Source organism: Lepidochelys kempii, chromosome 1 (assembly GCF_965140265.1).
Source record: "Lepidochelys kempii isolate rLepKem1 chromosome 1, rLepKem1.hap2, whole genome shotgun sequence".
NCBI classification, from domain to species: Eukaryota; Metazoa; Chordata; order Testudines; family Cheloniidae; genus Lepidochelys; species Lepidochelys kempii.
This window is the reverse complement of record NC_133256.1, coordinates 293780447-293799143: the sequence shown is the minus strand read 5'-3', so window position 1 is coordinate 293799143 and position 18697 is coordinate 293780447. Positions and strand designations below refer to the sequence as shown.

The window sequence follows — 18697 nt, the reverse complement described above, 5'->3', positions numbered from 1 at the left end:
TTCGCTTACAAAGATGGAGTCCAAGGGTCATAGTTCATATACTCCATATTAGATTCTTTTAAAGCCAGTGATTTACTTAACATTACCTCAAAATACATTATTAAAACAACTAATTAAACATATTAAACAGTACCAACATTTCTTTACTTCTTTATACCTAACAAGGCAGGCTCCCCACAGCCACACATTCACCTTGCACCACTGTCACTGCATGTGCTCCTAGGGCCCCTCTCAGGTCCAGGAAGCCCCCTCACCTCCCCTGTGGTTGGTGCCGGGGGGCGGGGAAGGGGGCTGCCATCACATGTGTGCCTCCTCCCCTGCTGCTGCCCCTCACTGTAGCCTCACTGGGGTGGGGAATGGAGCTGCCCCTTGCCCAGGGTAGGGCAGAAGCAGTTACTATGGGCGGGGTGGCCCCCTGTGCTGGTGGAGGGTCTCGCTAGAAAAGGGAAGGGTCTGTCCATCCAAGGCAGAAGGCCGTGGCCAGACTGGGTCAGCCTGCCCTGGTGCTAGCGGTTGGGGGGTGATAGGACCCTGTGGCAGCAGTTGATGCCGGGAGCCAGCAGAGTGGAGCGCACCATGGAGCTGCAGGGGGCAGCCACCCGCTGCCCAGGGGAGGCATGCAGGGGTGGCAGGCAGGGCAGGGGAGAGACCCAGCCCTGAACATTGGTGGAGCCGGGTCCCCGTCCCCTGAATATTGCTGGAGAATGGGCACCACGGGCCCATATAACTCGCCACCCCTGCTCTGGGGAAATTACATTTTGTGTCAGCTTTGGAGGCCCCTTGTTCCATGCTTTGTTTAAAGCACACGGTCACACTCTAGTACCAAAACATTCTAGCCCTGGTTGTAGAATAGAACATCCTAAACACAGGATCTGGTCAAATCTCCTGCTTGCTGGAGTGCCTCTATCCTGGAACTCACTGCTATGGCTTTGCTAGCCATTTGTGTGTGTGTATTGACATCCAGTACAGTACTATAGCTGATTGTCTAATCAGTGGGTATTGATCTCTTCCATAGTGGTATCTCCTCCCCTTCCAGCCATCTTTCCCATCTGATGGCTGGAAGGTGGGAGTTGGCTGATGTGATAGCAGAGCGCTGATTCACTGGCATGGCGCCTCCTGCTGGTCAGTCCAGGAATTAGCTTATTCAGCTCAGGAGCTCCTTCTTCTGGCCAGTTTCTCCTGCCCTTACCTGCCCCCTGCAGTCCCTTTATCTCCACCACATGTCGGCCCCACATCCCTCCCGGACCACGGTGCCCCTCACCCTGTGAACCCCACTCCTCTGAGCCCACCTCGCCTCAGTGACCCACTGCCAGTCCTCATCCAGCCCCTTTACTCAGGGGAAAATTGCAGTCTGCAATGGTCACTCATCATTGGCTAGGAGGTTGGACCTGTTGCCTTTCCCCTGAAGCCCTAATACTTCCTAAGGCCTTCCTGTCAGGCCTCAGGTCCCCAGCTCAGCCTCCCCCTTCCCCAGCACTGCTCTTCCAAGGCACCCCAGTCCTTCTCACACCAAGGCTGGAGTGAGACTGCCTGCCTCCTGGTGCACAGCCCTTTTTATACCAGCCCTACAGGGCCTGGATTGGCTGCTACCTGCCTTCGTCTGATTGGCTCCTCGGGGCAGCCCTTTCGCAGAGCTGGTTATAACCCGTTTTTCCCCAGAGCGGGGTGCTCGCCCTGCTACACAGAGCCATTGGCCATTATCTTTGAAAACTCATGGTGATCGGTGGAGGTCCTGGACGATTAGAAAAAGGAAAATAAAGTGCCCATCTTTTAAAAAGAGAAGAGGGAGAATGTGGGGAACTACAGACTGGTAAGCCTCACCTCAGTCCCTGGAAATATCATGGAGCCGGTCTTCAAGGAATCCATTTTGAAGCACTTGGAGGAGAGGAAGATGATCAGGAACAGTCAACATGGATTCACCAAGGGCAAGTCATGCCTGACCAACCTGATTGCCTTCTGTGACGAGATAACTGGCTCTGTGGATATGGGGAAAGCGGTGGATGTGATATATCTTGACTTTGGCAAAGCTTTTGATACGATCTCCCACAGTGTTCTTGCCAGCAAGTTAAAGAAGTATGGATTGGATGAATGGACTATAAGGTGGATAGAAAGCTAGCTAGATTGTCGGGCTCAACGGGTAGTAATCAATGGCTCGATGTCTAGTTGGCAGCCGGTACCAAGCGGAGTGCCCCAAAGGTCAGTCCTGGGGCTGGTTTTGTTCAACATCTTTATTAATCATCTGGATGATGGGATGGATTGCACTCTCAGCAAGTTCATGGATGACAGTAAGCTGGAGGGAGAGGTAGATAACCTGGGGGATAAGGATAGGGTCCAGAGTGACGTAGACAAATTGGAGGATTGGGCCAAAAAAAATCTGATGAGGTTCAACAAGGACAGGTGCAAAGTCCTGCATTTAGGACAGAAGAATTCCATGCACTGCTACAGGCTGGAGACTGACTGGCTAAGTGGCAATTCTGCAGAAAAGGACCTGGGGATTACAGTGGATGAGAAACTGGAATAGAGTCAACAGTGTTCCCTTGTTAGCCTTCTTGGCAACGGCATATTGGGCTGCATTAGTAGGAGCACTGCCAGCAGATCGAGGGAAGTGATTATTCCCCTCTATTCGGCACTGGTGAGGCCGCAGCTGGAGTATTGCACCCAGTTTTGGGTCCCCCACTACAGATAGGATGTGGACAAATTGGAGAGAGTCCAGCAGAGGGCAACGAAAATTATTAAGGTCTGGGGCACATGACTTATGAGGAGAGGCTGAGGGAACCGGGCTTATTTAGTCTGCAGAAAAGAAGAGTGAGGGGGGATTTGATAGCAGCCTTCAACTACCTGAAGGGGGGGTTCCAAAGAGGATGGAGCTAGGCTGTTCTCAGTGGTGGCAGATGACAGAACAAGGAGCAATGGTCTGACGTTGCAGTGGGGGAGGCCTAGATTGGATATCAGGAAAAACTATTTCACGAGGAGGATGGTGAAGCAGTGGAATTGGTTATATAGGGAGGTGGTAGAATCACCAGCCTCAGAGGTTTCTAAGGCCTGGCTTGACAAAGCTCTGGCTGGGATGATTTAGCTGGGGTTGGTCCTGTCTTGAGCAGGGGGTTGGACTAGATGACCTCCTGAGGTCTCTTCCAACCCTAATCTTCTATGATTCTATTATCTAGCTGGACTCGAGGTAGGTTCCCTCCCAAAAATGGGAAAGGTTGGGTAGTTACAACTCCCTGACACTTGTTTAGGACCTGTGTATTACACAATTGCCTTCACTCTCCAGCAGATACGATAGGTATGTACAGCAGGTCTCTTAAAAACAAACAAATGGCATCTGGCTATGGGGCCACCTATTGAGGAGATATTGTGGAGGATGACTTTTCTCATTAAAAGGAGGACAGCATGCATCATCTGGCAAGACTAGGACCATTTGGTCTTTCCTTTTAGACTAGAAGACATGCAAATTCAGCTTCTGTGTCAATCTACTTACTCTTTCCTTCAGCCTCACTGCAGGAAATCTCCCCTCCTTTTCCTCCTCCAGGGCAAAAGGTGCAATTTGACTCCTTGTTGAGTCTTGGATGCTCCCCAGCTTGAGAACTAAAAGATTAGGGGGCTAAAGACCTATCCATTTTGTCTGGCTCTTCCAAGGAATTACTATTTGCCTACTTATCTGATTACACAGAAAATTCTAAGTGATGTGAATTCAAGTACAATCATGTATATTTCTCCTTTGAAATAAACCTGCTGGGCTGTGTTCTAGCCATCAGGAACTGAACAGGCTCCATTCAAGTACATTTCAAGTACATTTTGTGAAACATTCAGAGGACAAATTCACAGACAGCTGATTACCGTGACCTGCTCTGCTCATCATCAGATCAGCAACTGGGCTGGAGATTCTTACACCCTCCACATGTCAACCAGACTTACAATAAACTAGAAGTGGTACCTTTGATCATACAGCAAACATGCCCTAATGATTCAAAATATCAAACTAGGGAAACAGATTTTGGCTCATCTTGTGCCCCCAGAAAGGGATGCAAGGTAGGGGCACTGAGAACTTGCCCTACACTGGCTATTTGAATCTCACAGTTAGGCAGGATATGGATGCAGCTTTACTTTTCTTTTCCCCTCTCCCCCTCCCCATGAAGGGGGCTGCAGAGCTGTGCTGGGATACCAGGTCATGTATGCTGCAGTAGGTATAGGGCTGGCACAGGTTACACACTGGAGCAGGGGAGAACTGGAGTCTGCTTCCCAAACTGCTCCTGGCTTAGCATAGTGACACATTACCCCATACACAGGGCTTTTGGCAAAGCCACAACTTGTCCTTAGTTAGAGGTGGAAAAACCTATTGGATCAAATCTATGTCCCTGCAAATGCAACTGATTATCCCGGATAGAGAACATAAGTGTCAGATATCAAGACTGACAGTACATTTAATCTTACTTAAAAGAGCAAGGGGAAAGTGCTACAGCTTTTCAAACAATAAATCTGGATTTTGATATGTTTTTGAGCTTAATTTCCAAATTTCATCTCATCTTGGCTAGTTTAGCAAACCCGCCTCGTGTTGACTGTATCAGATATAATGAAGTTGTTGCTGTGAATTATTCTTTGATGCATTTTACATCAATGTATCTATGGCCTCTCACTCATAACATGAGGATTCTTGATGTGTGTGTGAATGAATTTGGTGGACAGCTGCAGAAAAGAGGTCAAAAGCAGGCTGGAAGGTGGCATAATGTTATGGAACAGTGTGAACTGTATCATTCATTCCCATATCCAGATTTTTGTCCAGCAGTTTGAAGGGGACACTTAAAGGGACAGAAGTTCATGTGGTGGCTCACGAAAGAAATTTCTTGCTCGCTCCTTTGTATTGGATATTAGGATTAGATGTCATGTTCTGCAGGAACTCTCAAGCTTGTCACTAGAGCTGTATGACTAACTGATTTTTTGTTTGTCAGTTCCAAAAAATTCAGGGAGGGGAAGAGATTTGGTTCAGGGCAAACTGAAACTGAATTTCTTCAGCAAATCCAAAAGGTTGGAGAGGTCATGTGTCTGGTTAAATGAAACATTTCGTCTCAATTTTAGGTGTTTTAAGTCTTTTGTTTAATAAAAACAAGGAAATGAAGGACTAAATTCAGAAACACAAGGTGGTGGGCACCCTCTTTTGCCCGATAGTCCAGTGGCTGGGCCTTTACCTGGGAGATCTGGATTTGAAGTCCTGTTCTGGAGCATGGACTTGAACACAGGTCTGCACACTTCCGGGTAATTGTCTTAATCACCAGGTTCTTTTGGTGGGAGAGGGGAAAGGTGGCCTTTCGATTTCTCCTGTTAGTACATAGATCTGGCAATCTTTCCTCATGGTAGTGACACAGTAAGCTCTACCTGTAGAAAGAGACATACAGATGTTGTGCAGAGGTCAGTTCCCCATTGAAGACACTGTGGAGCACAAGTTCAAGTGTTGCAGATTCCTTCGCTAAAAGATATCCTCTTGACTTTAGGAGGTTAATAATTTATATGGAAATATTGTGAGCAAGCAATGCATATTATGAAAGAGCATGTATCACAAAGATCTAATCAGATTGTATAACTGAGAGACATCTTTCCTTATGTCAACAATTACATCTCACACAAGGATAAAATTTACTCCAAAATATGAAACAGCAAAATAATTTTCATAATGACATAGAAAGTACACTTCTAAAGATTGCAGGTAATGCCAGGCTGGGAGGCATTGCAAATGCTTTAAAATTAAATAGGATAGGATTAAAATTACAAATGATCTGGACAAACTGGAGAAATGGTCTGAAGTAAATTGGATGAAACTGAGTAAGGACAAATGCAAAGTACTCCACTTAGGAAGAGCAATCAGTTGCTCACATACAAAATGGGAAATGACTGTCTAGAAAGAAGTACTACAGAAAGCGATCTGGGGATTATAGTGGATCATAAGCTAAATGAGTCAACAGCGTAACACTGTTGCTGAATAAGTGACCAGCATTCTGGGACGCATCAGCATGAGTGTTGTAAGCAAGAGGAGAAGTAATCTTTCCACTCTACTCCGTGCTGATAAGGCCTCAACTGGAATATTGTGTCCAGTTCTGGGTGCCATATTTCAGGAAAGATGTGGGAAAATTGGAGAAAGTCTAGAGGAGAGCAACAAAAAATGATTAAAGGACTAGAAAATGACTTATGAGGAAAGGTTGAAAAAAGGCTTTGTTTAGTTTGGAGAAGAGAAGACTGAAGGGGCAAAACAGCTTTCAAGTATATAAAAGGTTGTTATGAGGAGGAAGGTGAAAAATTGTTCTTAATCTTTGAGGATAGGACAAGAAGCATGGCCTTAAATTGCAGCAAAGGAGGTTTAGGTTGGACATTAGGAAAAATTTCCTAACTGTCTAACCTGTTCTTAAAAAGCTTCATGACAGATTCCACAATCTTCCTAAGCAATTTGTTCCAGTCCTTAACCACTTGACAAACAGCTGTCACGAATGGCATATTCTTACTTTGCCCTGCCTTGAATGCAGATTACTGGTTCTGTGGATGATCATTATGATGAGATTACTGGTTCTGTGGATGAAGGGAAAGCAGTGGATGTATTGTTTCTTGACTTTAGCAAAGCTTTTGACACGGTCTCCCACAGTATTCTTGTCAGCAAGTTAAGGAAGTATGGGCTGGATGAATGCACTATAAGGTGGGTAGAAAGCTGGCTAGATTGTCGGGCTCAACGGGTAGTGATCAATGGCTCCATGTCTAGTTGGCAGCCGGTATCAAGTGGAGTGCCCCAAGGGTCGGTCCTGGGGCCGGTTTTGTTCAATACCTTCATAAATGATCTGGAGGATGGTGTGGATTGCACTCTCAGCAAATTTGCGGATGATACTAAACTGGGAGGAGTGGTAGATATGCTGGAGGGGAGGGATAGGATACAGAAGGACCTAGACAAATTGGAGGATTGGGCCAAAAGAAATCTGATGAGGTTCAATAAGGATAAGTGCAGGGTCCTGCACTTAGGACGGAAGAACCCAATGCACAGCTACAGACTAGGGACCGAATGGCTAGGCAGCAGTTCTGCGGAAAAGGACCTAGGGGTGACAGTGGACGAGAAGCTGGATATGAGTCAGCAGTGTGCCCTTGTTGCCAAGAAGGCCAATGGCATTTTGGGATGTATAAGTAGGGGCATAGCGAGCAGATCGAGGGACGTGATCGTTCCCCTCTATTCGACATTGGTGAGGCCTCATCTGGAGTACTGTGTCCAGTTTTGGGCCCCACACTACAAGAAGGATGTGGATAAATTGGAGAGAGTCCAGCGAAGGGCAACAAAAATGATTAGTGGTCTGGAACACATGACTTATGAGGAGAGGCTGAGGGAGCTGGGATTGTTTAGCCTGCAGAAGAGAAGAATGAGGGGGATTTGATAGCTGCTTTCAACTACCTGAAAGGGGGTTCCAAAGAGGATGGCTCTAGACTGTTCTCAATGGTAGCAGATGACAGAACGAGGAGTAATGGTCTCAAGTTGCAGTGGGGGAGGTTTAGATTGGATATTAGGAAAAACTTTTTCACTAAGAGGGTGGTGAAACACTGGAATGCGTTACCTAGGGAGGTGGTAGAATCTCCTTCCTTAGAGGTTTTTAAGGTCAGGCTTGACAAAGCCCTGGCTGGGATGATTTAACTGGGAATTGGTCCTGCTTTGAGCAGGGGGTTGGACTAGATGACCTTCTGGGGTCCCTTCCAACCCTGATATTCTATGATTCTATGACTAGACTAGATGACCTATCAAAGTCCCTTCCAGTCCTACACTTCTATGACTCTATATGGAAAGTTGCTTATGCTATTCCTTCAGAGGCTGCTGGTGGTCTTGAAAATGCCATTTCTCTAAGGGAGAGGATCATTAGATGAAAGACATTGTCAGAGGAGGGATTCCCAGAGTTGGGGAAGGGGTCCCAAGTCCCAGCCACTGGCCACAACACAAACACCAGCTCCCTCCTAGAGTTAACTCCTGGAACAAGTACAACATCTAACAATAGAATAACGCTTTTATCTAATCCAGGCAAAGCCGGGAGTAGATTTAGGTCAGGATCTCTGGCAGGAGTTGCATGGACTCCCTTGCTTCTGATGCTCCTAGATCAGTGATGGGCAACCTGTGGCCCACGGGCTGCACATGGCCCGTCAAGGTAATCCGCTGGCGGGCTGCAAGACAGTTTGTTTACAATGACTGTCCGCAGGCACAGCCGCCCGCAGCTTCCAGTGGCCGTGGTTTGCCATTCCCGGCCAATGGGAGCTGTGGGAAGCGGCACAGGCCACAGGGAAGTGCTGGCTGCTGCTTCCCAGAGCTCCCATTGGCTGGGAACAGCAAACCACGGCCACTGGAAGCTGTGGGCGGCCATGCCTGCAGACAGTCTGTGCAAACAAACTGTCTCGTGGCCCACCAGCGGATTACCCTGACGGGCCTCATGCAGCCTGTGGACCACCAGTTGCCCACCACTGCCCTAGATAGATACGCACAGGCTCTCTGCCCTGCACTCTGCTGCTGCTGTGTGCTCATCTGGCAGGTCTTTCTGTGTGGTCAGTCTCAGCTGTCCTGTCATCTTCAGGCTGTGCACTTGTAAGAGTCCCCTTTTGCAAGCACCAGTGCAGCAGCTGGTTCTTCCACCAAGCAACTTCTAGTTCAGACTCTGTCTCTGCCCCTCCAGCTCAGGGCTGCTGCCGCTCCGTCTCTTTCTTTGACAGAGACGTTCTCTGTCGTTCTCTTTCTTTCTCCAAATCCTCCTAGGCTCAGCCCCCATCTCTGCTCATTGGCTCAACCTCCTCCCATCACCCTAGTGGTCTGTAGTTTATTCTGTGTCCTTGCTTTGGAGTGGCACTCCCCACTGCATCCACAGCCAATCTGGATTTTACAGAATAGCAAGGAGTAGATCTGCCCATTTCCACAGTTGCAAATAATAAGGGTGCAAAGAAAACATCTTTGAACTATGTGGTTTTTAGAAGTAAGTTAAGTGGTCTAAATTCTTATCTCAATTACACCTGTACAATCTCTAATAAGGATGAAATCGATGGGTATAAATGAAGGTTGAATGTAACTTTCTGCTCCATGTACTTTCTAATAAGGGGGCAACATTTCATGAAATGTTAAAACTTCTCATTTTTGTCTGTTTTTTCTCTGTTCAGAAATCTGCCTGCCAGAGTTTAGGTTGTGTCTGAATTTTGGGTATATCTGAACTGTATGTGATTTAAAGGAGTGTTGTTATAGTCATGTTGGTCCCAGGATATTAGAGAGACGAGGTGGGTGAGGTAATATTTTATTGGACCAACTTCTGTTGGTGAGATAAGCTTTTGAGCTACATGGAGCTCTTCTTCAGGTCCGGAAAAGGTAATAAGGCACAGCTAAATACAAGATCTAACAGGAAGTTTAACATAAGTAGTTAGCACATATTCTAAGGGAACATGAAAGGTGAAGTGGCCTGTTAACACCCCTGTAGTCATAGGACAAGAAGGGGGGTTAGTGAGTTACAAATTGTCAGACCATAAAGGCCATAAAACCAGTGCCTTTATTAAGATCATGACTTTTAGTGTTTTTAGCAAAGTTATGAATTTAAGCGCCCAGGTTCAGCTTTGGAAAGAGTTGTGCAGGTTTTCTCTGAGGATGAGTACTGAGAGGTCAGATATAGAGTGATCGCTTTGTGAAAAGTGTTCACCCACAGATGATAGGGTGTTTTTGTCTTTTATTATTATTTATTTATTTATTATTCCCTATAACTCAGTGATAAAGTTAGTAGGATCACTTTGTATGTTTAACTCTCTCCATGCAGCTGCAATATCATACAGTTGATTAAGCCTTATGACCCAATACATTTTGGTGGGTTCAGCTTAAAACTACTCACATTGGCTTCTCAGCGCATACCCTTGAACATATCTGCTTCTTAATATCAAACAAAAACCTTGTTATATTTGTCACAGATCAGTAATACATTGCAGCATAGTTGAATGTAAAATAGAAGAAAAAGGTAAAAGAGTAAGCTACCTCACAACTTACCAAGAAGTTCTGGTTAAGCCTAGCTTGTTAGCTGTTGTAGTTACTCAACCTGTGTAAAACACAAACAGCAACTACTATTAGACCTAAGGCTTTAATACATGTCTAAGTTATGCTAAGATTATGGCCTGTGTATAAATGTGCATGACATTAAGAGGTGCCATATTTTCTGTATTGTCACAACTAGAACTGGGGGTGGGTGAGAACATGGGTTTCATGGCCTGCAAAAATTGGAGATTTTAAGAACTTTTACCATTCCACATCATGACAAACGTAAGACCTTCCAACAAATTTTGGAAAGATCTTGCACCCCACTCCAGTTTCTCTGGCCCAGTGAATATTTATATAAAATGGAACAGCTCCAACAGGAGTGACTGAGAAAGACCTACCCCAGAATAGCCAGGTGGTCAGGGCACTGACCTGGGAGCTGCAGATTCAAGTCTCTACTCTGAATCAGGTAGATCAGAGACTAGACTCTGCACCTCTCTTTTCCCAGGTGAGCACCCTAACCAGGGGGGCAATTGGCTATTCTGGGTAGGGTTGCCAGTTTTGGTTGGATGTATTCCTGAAGGTTTCATCACATGGCATAATCTTTAATTACTGGAAACTCCAGGTAACCCTAATTGGGGGGTTGGGCCAATCTCTCTCATCTTGACCACGAATTCCATCATGGACCTGAGAAACCTTCCTGATGAAAGTTTGTTAACCATTTCAGTTCCTACAAAAAGTTTCAGTTCTGACAAATTGGCATCTTCTGATGAAAAGTCATTTTGTCAAAAAATTCTTGATCAGTTCTAGTTACTATATGACACTATTTTGAAACAGGGACAGTCTGGTTTTTGCATACTATCCATCAAGGAGCATGTGCATTTCCAAACAAATAGTGGTAACTCTCGTGAATGCATCTCTACATCAGCTTTCTCAAGGGGAAACAGGTTCCCCTCAATTTGTATGCCTGCTTGTGGCTGGATCTGGGAGTTAGCTCTCACCCCATCTGGCATACCTTTCTGTTAGTTGCTCACATTGCAGCCCCTCTTTCTATAACTCAGGGTTCTCCCTCTTCATGATTAAGCCCTCTGACCAGGTCACTTTATAGTCCTTTCCTTCCAGAGTAACGAAGTCCCACCAGACAAGCTGTCTGGACATTGTCCCAGATGGCCTTCAATTTCACATATTCAGGTCCTGTGGCACGTCCCAGTGGCTGGTAGGGGAACCTGGGCCCACCCACTATTCCAGGTTCCAGCTCAGGGACCCTACGACTAGTAACCTGGGTCTGAGACTGAGCAGACCTTGTTGCTGTTTCCCTGAGCTCCTTCCTACCCCACCTCTCTATCTGTTTACCAATCTCTGGAGTTGCCCTCAGAATTTCCTCCACTCCCCATGGCTATTTTACCCCTCTAAGTCTCTTGTAAGATGCCCTTCTCCTGGGAAGGGCCCCAGGGCTTATTCTCCCTCTGGATCACCTCCTTGTCCCTGTCCTTTCCCTCAAGCAAGTGAGTACAGATCTTATTTCTGCAGATTCTTCCTGGTTTATAATCCTATCCCAGCTTCTCCTCCAGCTGGTCTTCATCTATAGTTAGGCTTTATCAAGCCCTGGCTTCCCACCAGGTGCAGCATAAACAGTTAATTGGTCCCTTGTGACCCATATTAACCCACTCAGAGCTTGTGTGGGGTGGATAGAATTCTTGTGAACAAGCAATTGCAATTTTGCAAACATTTGTAAAGCAAAGAAAAGGCATCATGAATACCACTGGAGCACATTTTTGGTGGTTTTTTGAACAAATGTTTAAATACTTTCAGTATTTGTCCAGCTTTACTCATTCTGAACTCTAAGCCATTTAGCTGAAAGAGGGCTGTTATTAAATAATGGGTGTAAAGAATTTTCAGATGTTGTCCCTAAACTAGGGGTCAGATTGTAGAATCCTTACTCATGTTGGTGAGTATTTAATCCTGCAAGTAATCCTATTGATTTAACTGGGATTTTTCATCTGAGTAACTATTCACCAGCACAAGTTCAACAGTTTAGCCCTATGTATTAATAGTTCTAATAAAGCAAATATACAAAAGAACATGTTACTCATTTGGATTTTTCTTATGGAAGCAGAGGTAAATACGGCCTTTTTAATAGTGGGTTTTTTGGAGACCTCCATTATAGACAGGCTTTGAAATTCTGATTAACAAATGGCATGGACCTCAATTTAGAATGTTAAGTAATAGCCAAGGGCTATGACAGGCCAGGAGGAGCTGACAGAACAGTTCCCATTTCTATTATTTAGATGAAAGCTAGCTTGTTACTAGGTATTCTTATTGTACCATAGCACACACAACCTGAAAAGCAAAACAATTGGAACTCTGGGTTCCCGCATATTTAATTCTAAACTACAGACTTTTGAATGAACTTAAAAATGTCCCCCAAAATCACTGATTATATTTTTTAAAATTTCCTCCCTATTTCAGAGTCCTGTAGTGTCTTACTTACAGAACTGATTTGTAGGGGTGGAGGGACAAGTAATTACAGGTCTCAGCTCACAGAAAGAGGAAGCCATTGTTTCTAGATTTAACTTACATTGCACTTCATTGTATCTCCCAGTAACCAGAAGATGGTAACACATCACCATGATAAGAGTGGAAATATACAACAGAAACAGTAGTGGGAATGTTCAGACATGCTGGCAATGAGGCTGTGCTATTAAGCTCTTCTTGTAGGAATAGTGCCAGAGTGCTTGAAAAAAGATGTTTATAAAATGCCAGTTTGAAGGCATTATGAATATTTTGCTTTGGTCACATATCACTTTTCATTTTTTATTTTTGTTAGGTGATACATGTTTATGAGCAGTTTTAGGGACTGACTTGTAAAGCAGTGAATATATGACTAGTTGAAATATTAAAGGAGGTCTTCATTAAGCTGTGCAAATTAATCATGTTGTAACAAAACCTGAAACCAGGGAAAACTTTATTACAAACCTGAAAGTCAGGCCAATTTTCCCAAATAGTTCCTTCAGTTTCACAAACTTTGTGGTGAACCAGAGATGAGTTTAGAATGAACCTGTGCTGATTTATAGTTTCATGTTCAGCTCCATTTAGTTTTGACTCCAAACCAGGCAAAACTTGGCAGTTTCAGTTCGTACTAGTTTGAGATGACAAAATTAATTCCATGTGTGGATTCATGTTGCCAGAGGAGAATATTCGCACCCCTTTTGGGCCCTTCTAATGAGAGGGTTCGATGTCTAGTGTCATTTCACACTCACTATTGAATTAATTTTTTCATTATTCATAAATCCTTAGAATTAAAACTGAAAGTAAAGATGAAATTTAAAATAATATTCTACGTGGGTGCAAACAATCCAATTTCATTAGCTCATCTGTTATAGGAGACTCTTCTTTTCTTGTTTTAATTTTTGTTTTTTCCACAATTGAAGAAATTTGTCAAGCCAACCACAAACTCTATTAAACTATTCTTACTATTGTAAAATCAATTATCTAGTATGCACATAATTGGTGGGTCCTCCTCTGAGAATGTAGGAAGCTGGTATTGCATCAGAAATGAGATGCTAAATGAAGGCTTTTGTATATATGATTGGATTTCAGTGTTTTAGCAAGGAGGTTATTAGCTTGTCACTGTTTATTATTTGTCACAGAAAGATATATGTCTAGTTATTGTTATTAATCAGTGGCTCAGGACTTCGTGGTTGTCACTGTGCTGCACACCTTGGATGCTCAAACTTTATGGTGATTGTGTGGCGTTAACCCAGACCTTGCTGGTCTAAAGTCCAAACCCCTAATACCTGAGTTAAAGGACATGCTTACAAAACTGTTAGTAGTACAGGGCAGTAGTATATACAATTAACTAATTCTGATTCCATACAAGAGAGAGCAGTACTACATACTAATGAAAGAATTACAATACTATTTTTAACGGGAACAAAAGAATGGCCATACTGGATCAGGTGAGAGGTCCAGCTAGCTCAGTATCCTGTCTTCTGACCATGGCCAATGTCAGGTGCCCCAGAGGGAATGAACAGAACAGGTAATCATCAAGTGATCCATCCGCTGTTGCACATTCCTAGCTTCTGGCAAACAGAGGCTAGGGGCACCATTCCTGCTCATACCAGCTAGTAACCATTGATGGACCTATCCCCCATGAATTTATCTAGTTCTTTTTTGAACCGTGTTATAGTCTTGGCTTTCACAACATCCTCTGGCAAAGAGTTCCACAGGTTGACTGTACACCGTGTGAAGAAATACCTCCTTTGTTTTGTTTTAAACCTGCTACCTATTAATTTCATTTTGATGACCCCTAGTTTCTGTGTTATGAGGAGGAGTAAATAACACTTCCTTATTTACTTTCTCCACACCAGTCATGATTTTATAGACCTCTATCATATCCCCCCTTAGATGTCTCTTTTCCAAGCTGAAAAGTCCCAGTTTTATTAATCTCTCCTTATACGGAAGCTGTTCCATACTCCTAATCATTTTTGTTGCCATTTTCTGAACCTTTTCCAATCCCAATATATCTTTTTTGAGATGGGGTGACCAGATCTGGACACAGTAGTCAAGAAGTGGGTGTACCATGGACATATACAGAGGCAATATGATAGTTTCTGTCTTATTATCCATCCCTTTCTTAATGGTTCCCAACATTCTGTTAGCTTTGTTGACTGTTGCTGCACATTGATTGGATGTTTTCAGAGAACTATCCACAATGTCTCAAAGTGGCAATAGCTAATCTAGACTCCATCATTTTATATGTATAGTTGGGATTATGTTTTGCAATGTGCATTACTTTGCATTTATCAACATTGAATTTCATCTGCAATTTTGTTGCCCAGTTACCCAGTTTTGTGAGATTCCTTTGTAGCTCTTTGCAGTCTGCTTTGGACTTAACTATCTTTTGTATCATCTGCAAGTTTTGCCACCTCACTATTTACCTCTTTTTCCAGATCATTTATGTATATGTTGAATAGGAATGATCCCTGTACAGAACCCTGGGGAACATCACTATTTATCTCCCTCCATTCTGAAAACTGACTGTTTATTCCTACCCTTTCTTTCCTATCTTTTAACCAGTTACTGATTCGTGAGAGGACCCTCCCTCTTATCCCATGAGAGTGTACTTTGTTTAAGAGCCTTTGGTGAGGGACCTTGTCAAAGGGTTTCTGAAAATCAAAGTACGCTATATCCACAGGATCCCACTTGTCCACATGCTTGTTGATCCCCTGAAAGAATTCTAGTAAATGGTGAGGCATGATTTCCCTTTACAAAAACCATGTTGACTCTTCCCCAACAAATTATGTTCATCTCTGTGTCTGACAATTCTGTTCTTTACTATTAGTTTCAACCGGTTTGCCTGGTACTGAAGTTAGACTTACTGGCCTATAATTGCTGGGATCATCTCTAGAGCCCTTTTTCAAAATTGAAGTCACATTAGTTATCTTCCAGTTATTTGGTACAGAAGCTGATTTAAATGATAGGTTGCAAACCACAGTTAGTAGTTCTGCAATTTCACATTTGAGTTCCCTCAGAACTCTTGGGTGATATTTCAAAGCAGTCATACCTGGATCTGGTTATGTGACATCCCCATCCCCATGTGGCCCTGCAGCCCCCTTCCCATTCAGCCCCGGATCAGTCCTGTCACCCCACTGGCTCCTGAGCCCGTGCTCCAGTCTATCCCCCCCAGCCCTTCTGAACAACAGTCTGTGACCCCCCAGGAGCTCCATGTGCCCCACTCTGTGTGTCCTAACCTGGCTCCACGGGTAAGGTGCTCTGATGAATGCAGCGGGCTGCTGGCTATTCTGGTACCACAGCAGACTCTGGTGGGTGAATGGCAGAACTGCAGCATTTCTCCAGCAGAATGTGTTTTCTGCGGGGGGAAAAATTCTGTGCCAGACATGAATTCTGTGCCTGAGCAGTGGTTCAGAATTCCCCCAGGAGTTCAAGGGCAAAAGGGAACTTAAATCATCTACTCTGACTTCCTGCATATCACAGCCTATTATATTTCACCCAGTTACCCCTGTACTGAGCTCAAAAACTTGTGTTTGGCTTATGCATATCATCCAGAAAGGCATTCAGTTTTGATTTGAAGACCTCAAGGAATGAAGAATCTACCACTTCCTTTAATAGTTTGTTTCAGTAGTTAATGACTTACTGTTAATGTGTACCTTATTTCTTATTTGAAATTGTCTGGCTTCAGCTTCCAGCCATTGGTTTTTTATGCCATTTCTCTGCTAGATTAAAGAGTCCTTTGTTTTGATTTATGCCTCTTTATTCCATGCAAAGCATAGACCCTTCACCATTGCCTTCCATCTTTGACAGTCTCTTGCTGCAAGCTTCTTCCCATGCCATTTTGATGGCTTTCAATTCTGCTTCTATTGTGCATTTCCATGTTGTCCCTCATTGCCCTCTTGCCCTAGGGGGTTCCAGTCCAATGCCTGTCTTATGATGTTCGGGTCCTTCCTCCATGTATATCCTAACCATCTCCATTTTTGTTCCATGATGTCCTGTTTCACCCTCCTCCAGAGTTCTTTGTTCTTTGTTTTTTCTGGCTATCTGATATTGCAGAATTGTCTGAGGCACCTGTTTAGGAAAGTGTGGAGTTTATTGACGTCTTAATAAATCCCCACATTTCAGCACCATATAATAAGACTGATTTTACAATGGTGTTAAATAGGCAAAGTTTCATTTGAAGGGCAAAATTTCTGTTTCTCCAGATTGGCTTTAGAGTTATGAAGGTACGCTTGGCTTTTGCTATTCTGACTTTAATGTCTTTGTCTGTTCCACCTGTCATACTTACAGTGCTGCCAAAATATGTGAAATATCAGACCACTTCTATGTCAGCCCCAGAAAGTGTTATTGGTGGTGTCCTCCAAGTAATTGGAGATATGAATCCTAAAGTAGGGAGCAATAACACTGGCAGGGAAGTAATTATGGGGAAACAAGGCACTGTGAAATGTTTGCTGATTTTTGTGGAATGATGTGCTGGGAATTGATGTCAGGCTGACCTGCCTCTAGTTACCTGGGTCATCCTGCTTGACCTTTTAGAACATTAGCACTCTTGCCGTCTTCTAGAATGCCCTCAGTATTCCAAGATTTATTGAAACTTAGCTTCTTAAGAGAGATCAGGAATGTGGGGAAGGTGAGCTGGTAACAGAAGATGATAGGAAGGCAGAGCTGCTCAATGCCTAGTTTGCTTCAGTCTTCACACAAAAAATAACATGTGACAGGACAACTAATGAAGTTATCATAGACAACAAAGGGGACAGATTAGGATAAGTAAAGAACACATCAGAGATCTTCTGACTAATTTGAATGAATTTAAGTCAATGAGGTCTGATGCCATTCATCCCAGAGTGCTTAAGGAATTAGTTGAAGAAATCTTGGAGCCACTAGCAATAATAATTGCAAACTCATGGATGACAGGAGAGGTTCCACAAGACTAGAGAAGGACTAACATAGTGCCCATCTTTAAAAAGGGGGGAAAGGAGGATCTGGGAAACTATAGACCAGTGAGCCTGACCTCGATACCTGGGAAGCTACTGGAGTAATGTATAAAACATTCAATTTGCAAATACCTGGAGGCTGAAGGGGTGATCACTAGCAAGCAGCATGAATTTACTAAGAACAAATCATGCCAAATCAGCTTGATTTCCTTCTTTGTCAAGGTAATTGGTTTGGTGAATAGTGGGAATGTGGTAGACATAATATAGCTAGACTTTAGCAAGGCTTTTGACACAGTGCCACAAAACATTCTGATAAGTAGTGGGAGAAATGTGGGGTTAGTAGAATTATCATTAAGTGGATACATAATTGGTTAAAGAAACACAAACAAAGAGTAACTATTAATGGAATGATGTCAGATTGGAAGGAGGTCTTAAGTGGGGTTCCACAGGGATCTGTTTGGGGTCCTGTTTAACATCTTTATTAATGACCTGGATATAGGACTAGAGAGCATATTGATCAATTTGTAGATGACACAAAGCTGGGGATGGAGGATAGAGCTAAAATTCAAAGGGATCTTGATAAATTGGAGAACTGGACTTTAGACAACAAAATGAAATTCAACAAAGACAAATGTAAGGTGCCACATTTAGGGGAAAAAAAGCCAAATGCACAAATACAGAATGGGGAATAGATAACTGGCTTGGCAGCAGCACTGCTGAGAAGGATCTTGGAGTTGTGCTGGGTCACAACCACGATATAAGTCAACAATGAGATGCTGTTGCAAAAAAAGAAAATGCAATTTTGTGCTGCATTAACAAAGGCATAACATGCAGATCATGGGAAGTGATAGTACCACTCTATTTGGCACTGGTTAGGCCTCAGCTGGAGTACTGTGTCCAGTTTTGGTCATCACTGTATAGAAAGTATGTAGAGAAACTGGAAAGGGATGGAATGCAAGTCATATGAGCAAAGGCTGAAGGACCTGGGTATGTTTAGTTTGGAAAGGAGGTGATTAAGTGGGGGCATAATAGTGGTCTTCAAATACTTGAAAGGCTGCCATAAAAAAGTTGGAGAAAAATTGTTCTTTCTTGCCACACAGGCAGGACAAGAGGCATTGGGTTCAAACTACAGCATAGCAGATTTAGATTAAATCAAAGGAAAACTTCCTAAATGTGAGAACAGTAGGATAATGGAACAAACTGCTTAGGGAAGTTGTGAAGCTCCTTCATTGGACATTTTGAAAAAGAG

General features: G+C 43.7%; 1 long non-coding RNA gene across 1 annotated transcript in view; it reads left to right on the top strand.

The window, feature by feature from the left end:
* LOC140905183 (uncharacterized) overlaps positions 1–18697 on the top strand; it is a 111519-nt gene that overhangs the window by 68455 nt on the left and 24367 nt on the right. The window lies entirely within an intron of this gene.